The sequence below is a fragment of the Cibotium barometz genome, chromosome 27 (assembly GCF_041138505.1).
Source record: "Cibotium barometz isolate CiBa-2024 chromosome 27, ASM4113850v1, whole genome shotgun sequence".
NCBI classification, from domain to species: Eukaryota; Viridiplantae; Streptophyta; class Polypodiopsida; order Cyatheales; family Cibotiaceae; genus Cibotium; species Cibotium barometz.
In genome coordinates this window covers 9,110,451-9,118,095 of record NC_141072.1, presented here as the reverse complement: position 1 = coordinate 9,118,095, position 7,645 = coordinate 9,110,451, and positions in this window count along the sequence as shown.

Sequence of the window (7,645 nt, the reverse complement as noted above, 5' to 3'; positions counted from 1 at the left end):
AAGCAAGTTATGCAGATCAAAGAAAATCCACCAAACGCCAGCATGATGCATGTAGATGACATATAAAAGGAGGTGCATCACATCTTGGCAGTTTTACAAGGGCTAAAGCTAATGAATCTGGTGTAGTAATAACCCGACTTCATAACCAAAACTCACCCCAAGCCCGCGCACAAGAAGACATTTATGGACTGGGATCAACAAGAAAAAGTGAGAATTCAAACTACTAAAAGGAAATTGAGAAAAGGCAAGGAACAAGTGGAAGCAAGCATGCATGGCACTTCAATAAGGAATGCCTGGAAGAAAGCCAGAAGAATGTTGACTAGTTACAAACCAATGTAATATCAATGTTGCTGGATAGACAGGTTCAGTTGAGACAAGTGCTGGACTTATGTCCAAGATTCAAGGTCAAAATCCTGATGGGCAGGCATTGAAGGATGGTGCATTTTCAACCATAAGCAAAAACTGTTTGAAGCACAAAAACACTTCGGACTTTGCCTTCAGTGGATATACCCATGTATGCCTTGAGTAATCATCAATGAAAGTCACGAAGCACAAGTGTTTACCAAATGACGGAGTTTGCATAGGCCCACATACATCACTATGTACAAGTTGCAATTTGCGACGAGTGGCCCGCACAGAACCATCCTTTGGAAACACAGAACACTGCAATTTGCCCAAAATACAGCCTTCACAAACATGTTTCAATGGTGCCTCAAGAGGGGGCAGTGAAGCATCCATATCAAATTTCTACAAACGCAACAAACGAGCATGCCATAGTTTTGCATCTGAAACTGCCTTTTCATCAGAAACTGCATTTGCTGAATTTTCCACACACATCATGAACAGTACATCTGTCATCCACAAATTTGACTACAAATCCAAGTCTAGCAAGCGCAAGACAGACAATAGATTCTTCTTTATCCCTGGCACATACAAAGCATCTGAAAGTGTGAAAGCGCTGCCATTTGCAACAGTAAGCATAATTTTATCAATGCCCTTCACTAGGTAAGAAGCATTATTGGCACATGTGACAGTATTCCCATTAGGGACAGCCTCAAGACAAGTGAACATATCACGATGCGAGGTAATGTGCTTTGTAGCACCACTGTCAAAATACCATACATCATAGTCAACAAAAACTGCCAAACATGCATCATGTCTAGATGGGTCATACTGGCAATACACGCTAAACACCCATTCTGTATCCTGCACAACATTTACAGAATCTGCATTTGTAAAAGCATCCGCTATTGTGGCTGCATTTGACTCGTTCTTCTTTGCCTCTTTAGCCTTTAGCTTAGGGCAATTCTTAATGACATGATCAGTTGCCTTACAATAGTTGCACCTGATCTTTTTCTTACCTTTATCAAGAGTTTTCTCAGACCTATTGTTGCTACTTGTGGAAGGAGAAGAAGTTGCAGACCTACTAATAGGAGAAGAAACAGTGGAAGGGGCTGCCTTACCACTTCTTCTCTGCTTTCTCTGCTGGGCCAAATGCCTACTCAACTGTACATTGTCTAGCCCTATTTTGCCTGGATTGCGCTTCTTGCAAAAGCTTGTTGACTAAAGTATCATACTTGACAACATCAGGTCTGTCCTCAGTAATAAGTCTCCACATGGAAGCAAAAGTCTGATATGACTCAGGTAAAGCATCAAGAACAGTCTCTGCACAAGAGAATGATTAGGAATAATCTCACCTGCAAAAAATAAATGTTCCTTGAGATCTTTAATCTCAGTAAGAAAAACATTCATGTCATCATCTTCCTGCATAATCTTCGATTCTAGCTCTTTACGCAGGTAAGAGATTTTTGCCTCGTTACGACTTGCATACAAACCAGCTAGAATATCCCAAGCCTGTTTTGCTGTTTTAGCTGAACGAATATGTGGAGTGATGTTACGTTTGACAGAAAGTGCAATCAAGGCATGAGCCTGCACATCTTTACCATCCCAACGAGCTTGTTCAGCAGTGGGTAAAACAGCAGCAATAGTAGAGCTGCTAGAACCTGTAACATCCTCAACAGATCCTACATCCACAGAACCTGGACGTACATCCATACCCTACACAATGTTCCACACTCCTTTTGCAACCAAAACATGCTGCATCATGTATGTCCAAAGTGGGTAGTTACTGTCTCCATCCAGTTTGTCATCAGCAGGCAGACAACATGCGAAATACATCATTGCTGTTATCAGCCATGGCCACCCACTGATTGAAATTGATGCAAAAGCCACCTGTAATGAAGCAAAGACTAAACAGAAAACAACTCGTGCTATGTAGCACGATCCACAATAGAATACGTATGCCTGTTTTGGAGAAAACTGCACTGTCGAAATTTCTGCACAAAATGACGAACACCTGTGCAGAACTTGTAATGCAAAAACGGAGCCCGAAACGACCTCAGATGCAATTTTTGAGAACGCAAGGCTTTGTGGGCCTATCTGCAGAGTATAGGGACCTGCAAGCACTCGTGAAAGATCACCTCAATTGAAGAACATGAGTCAGACGATGCTAGTGGCGTAGCCCTGGGAGCCAATGCCTGCTCTGATACCAATTGTTGGAATTAGGGTTGCAGGAAAGCACACAAAGCTTGGAGAAGAAGAAGCAAGAATGCACACAACACTGTTGCCATATATATATAGGCAGTGATGTGTGTGAACACACTTAGGACCGTCGGGGTACTTTTTCCCTCTTTAGGAGGTTTTTTCTCCCGGCTTGTATATACGCCCATCCTTCTAGGGCTAACTTATCTTTTTGTACATTGACACAATCTAATACATTGTGTGTTGTGTGCATTCTTGCTTCTTCTTCTCCAAGCTTTGTGTGCTTTTCTGTAACCCTAATTCCAACAATTGGTATCAGAGCAGGCATCGGCTCCCAGGGCTACACCGCCAGCATCCTCCGACTCACGTTCTCCGATTGAGGTGAGCTTTCACGAGTGCTTGCAGGTCCCTATACTCCGTAAATGAGCCCGTTGGGCATTGTGTTCTCAGAAATCGCATCTGAGGTCGTTTCGGGCTCCGTTTTTGCATTTCAAGTTCTGCACAGGTGTTTTCGTCATTTTGTGCAGAAATTTCGACAGTGCAGTTTTCTGCAAAACAGGCATACGTATTCTATTGTGGACCGTGCTACATAGCACGAGTTGTTCTCTGTTCAGTCTTTGCTTTATTACAGGTAGCTTTTGCATCAGTTTCAGTCAGTGGCCATGGCTGATAACAACAATGATGTATTTCGCATGTTGTCTGCTGTGAAGACAAACTGGATGGAGACAGCAACTACCCACTTTGGGCATACATGATGCAGCATGTTTTGGTTGCAAAAGGAGTGTGGAACATTGTGCAGGGTATGGATGTACGTCCAGGTTCTTTGGATGTAGGATCTATTGAGGATGTTGCAGGTTCTAGCAGCTCTACTGTTGCTGTTTTACCCACTGCTGAACAAGCTTGTTAGGATGGTAAAGATGCGCAGGCTCATGCCTTGATTGCACTTTTTGTCAAACGTAACATCACCCCACATATTCGTTCAGCTAAAACAGCAAAACAAGCTTGGGATATTCTAGCTGGTTTGTATGCAGGTCATAACGAGGCAAAAATCTCTTACCTGTGTAAAGAGCTAGAATTGAAGATTATGCAAGAAGATGATGACATGAATGTTTTTCTTGCTAAGATTAAAGATCTCAAGGAACAGTTGATTTCTGCAGGTGAGATTATTCCTGATCATTCTCTTGTGCAGACTGTTCTTGATGCTTTACCTGAGACATATCAGACTTTTGCTTCCACGTGGAGACTTCTTGCTGAGGACAGACCTGATGCTGTCAAGTATGATACTTTAGTCAACAAGCTCTTGCAAGAAGCGCAGTCCAGGCAAAATGGGGCCAGGCAGCGTGCAGTTGATCAAGCATTTATTGCTGCCCAGCAGGAAGAAGTGGTAAGGCAGCCCCTTCCACTGTTTCTTCTCCTATTAGTAGGTCTGCAACTTCTTCTCCTTCCACAGGTAGCAACAATAAGTCTGAGAAGGCTCTTGATAAAGGCAAGAAAAAGACTAGGTGCAACTATTGTAAGGCAAATGATCATGTCATTAAGAATTGTCCTAAGTTAAAGGCTAAAGAGGCAAAGAAGAGAGAGTCAAATGCAGCCACAATAGCGGATGCTTCTACAAATGCAGATTCTGCAAATGTTGTGCAGGATACAGAATGGGCGTTTAGCGTATATTGCCAGTATGACCCATCTGTACATGATGCATGTTTGGTAGTTTCTGTTGACTCTCATGTATGGTATTTTGACAGTGGTGCTACAAAGCACATTACCTCGCATCATGATATGTTCACTTCTCTTGAGGCTGTCCCTAATGGGAATATTGTCACATGTGCCAATAATGCTTCTTACCCAGTGAGAAGAACATTGGTAAAATTATGCTTACTGCTGCAAATGGCAGTGCTTTCACACTTTCAGATGCTTTGTATGTTCCAGGGATAAAGAAGAATCTATTGTCTGTCTCTGCGCTTGCTAGACTTGGACTTGTGGTCAAATTTGTGGATGACAGATGTACTGTTCATGATTTGACTTCTGGTGATACGATTATTGTATCTGGCATCTTGTTTCGTGGGCTGTATAGGTTCAATTCTTATGACAAGTGTGTGGAAGATTCAGCAAATACAGTTTCTGATGAAAAGGCAGTTTCAGATGCAAAACTATGGCATGCTCGTTTTGGTCATCTGAACTTTGCTAGTTTGCTGCGTTTGCAGAAACTTGATATGGTTGCTTCATTGCCCCCTCTTGAGGCACCATTGAAACATGTTTGTGAAGGCTGTATTTTGGGCAAAATGCAGCGTTCTGCGTTTCCAAAGGATGGTTCTATGCGGGTCACTCGCAAATTGCAACTTGTACATAGTAATGTATGTGGGCCTATGCAAACTCCGTCATTTGGTAAATACTTATACTTCGTGACTTTCATTGATGATTACTCAAGGCATGCATGGGTATATCCACTAAAGGCAAATTCCGAAGTGTTTTTGTGCTTCAAACAGTTTTTGCTTATGGTTGAAAATGTATCCAATTGTAATGTGGGCACCCTCCGTTCTGATCGAGGTGGGGAGTACATGTCTAAAGAGTTTGATGCATTTCTGGCTAGTCGTGGGATAAAACACCAATGTACAGTGCCGTATATCCCTCAGCAAAATGGTGTTGCTGAGAGAAAAAACAGGTCACTTATGGAGATGGCACGATGTATGGTCAAGAGCCAAGCTTTGCCACATGCATTTTGGCTTGAGGCTGTCATGTGTGCTGCATATGTACTCAACAGGTGTCCCACTAAGGCCTTGCAATCTATTACTCCATACGAAGCTTGGCATGGCAGGAAACCTTCTATTGGTCACTTGCGTGTCTTTGGTTGCTTGGCCTATGCTTTAGTGCCTATGCAACAACGTAGAAAATTGGATGATAAGACTGTCAAATGCATTTTTGTTGGTTATAGTACTGAGAGCAAGGGTTACAGATTGTATCATCCGCAATCAAAGCGTATCTTGATTAGTCGAGATGTTGTTTTTGTGGAAGATGCTGTGCAGCCTTTGTTATCATGTACCAAAGAGACAGGTGTGAGCTCACGGGATGTATTTGATACATTGTTGCCTCTATTTACAGGTGGGAATTCAAATGTAAGTCCTAATGAGGCAAATACTCAGCCTATGCAGATTTCAAACGACATCATAGATCAGCCTATTTCTGATGCAGATTTACAGGATGTAATCTATGAGGATAGGGCTGAAAATGAGCAGGCTAGAGGTATGCCTAAATGGCTGGTGCAAACCTTGCGTGATAGTAAAATTGATGCACCTATGTCTAGTCGTACTCGTTCAGGTTTTCAGCATGCCTCTTATGCATCAGATTGTTATGCTTTGGCTGTGTCTAGTATGTGTGAAGAGGAAGAACCTCTTTCATTTGATGAGGCACAAAAATCAGAAAATTGGTTGGCTGCAATGCAAAGTGAATATGATGCTATAATGAAGAATGGTACATGGTCTTTGTGTGATTTGCCTATTGGTAAAAAGGTCATTGGATGTAAGTGGGTTTTTAAGTTGAAACGAAAGCCAGATGGCAGTGCTGATCGCTATAAAGCTAGACTTGTTGCAAAGGGTTATGCTCAAGAAAAGGGCATTTATTTTGATGAGACCTTTGCTCCCACTTGTCGTATGACTACCATTCGTAGCATTTGTGCATTGGCAGCTCATAATGGTTGGAACGTACATCAGTTGGACATAAAGACTGCGTTCTTGAATGGAGATTTGCATGAGGAGGTGTATGTATCGCAGCCTCATGGTTTTGTTCAAAGAGGGCAGGAAAACAAAGTGTGCAAGTTGAAAAAGGCTTTATATGGTTTAAAGCAAGCTCCACGAGCTTGGTATGAAAAGATACATGCATATTTGACTGCACATGGTTTTCAGAATAGTCCAACAGAAAGCACTTTACATGTTAAATGTGTGGATGATGTACATCTAATCATTGCTCTCTATGTCGATGACATGCTGCTCACAGGACCAAATGAAAGTCATATTGCTGATTTTAAGGCTGATTTGAATGCCTCTTTTGAGATGTTAGATTTGGGGCATTTGCATCATTATTTGGGGATACAATTTAAGCAGTGTGATGGAGGTATTGCTTTGTGTCAGACAAAGTATATTGAGACATTGTTGCGGAGATTTGGCCTTGAAGACTGCAAGCCTATTGCTACTCCAATGAAGACAGGTTTGAAGTTGAGTCTTCATGATGCTAGAGATCACTTTGATGTCACACTCTATCAGACAGCTGTTGGTTGCCTCATTTATGTATGTATTACGAGGCCGGACATTCAGTTTGCAGTCTCACAGGTGAGCAGGTTTATGCATAGCCCAGGGTCTCAGCATTGGAAGGTAGTTAAACGCATCTTTCGCTACTTGAGTGGCACCATACATCTTGGGTTGTTTTATCCCAAGGGGGGATCGTTGCCGCCAGATTTACATGCTTTTTCGGACTCAGATTGGGCTGGTTGCTATTACACAAGAGTGTCCACAAGTGGTTTTTGTTTCATGCTCGGTAGCTCATGCATATCTTGGTTGAGCAAGAAGCAACCTACTGTGGCCACTTCTAGTTGTGAAGCTGAGTACAGGGCAGCTTTCACAGCTACGGTTGAGTGTGTGTGGCTCAGACGGCTTATGGCTGATTTGGGTGTTGGACAGGAGTCCGCCACCTCTATCTACACTGACAGTCAGAGCGCATTGGCAGTTGCGAGAAACCCAATTTTTCATGCTCGCACAAAGCACATTGAGGTGCATTATCACTATGTTAGGGAGAGACTCTCAGCAGGAGAGATCAGCTTGGCCTATGTGCCAACACAGGACAACCTTGCCGATCTTTTCACAAAGGCGCTTCCTCGTGAGAAGTTCGAAGCTTTCCCCAAAGCTTTGGGCTTGCTCCCCTTTGTGGACTGATCTACTTCGGGCATGGCACTCCCCTATACATGAGTGCTAGCTCTCGTTCACACCATCACTCCCAGGGGAGATTTGTTGCCATATATATAGGCAGTGATGTGTGTGAACACACTTAGGACCGCCGGGGCACTTTTTCCCTCTTTAGGAGGTTTTTTCCCCCGGCTTGTATATACGCCCATCCTTCT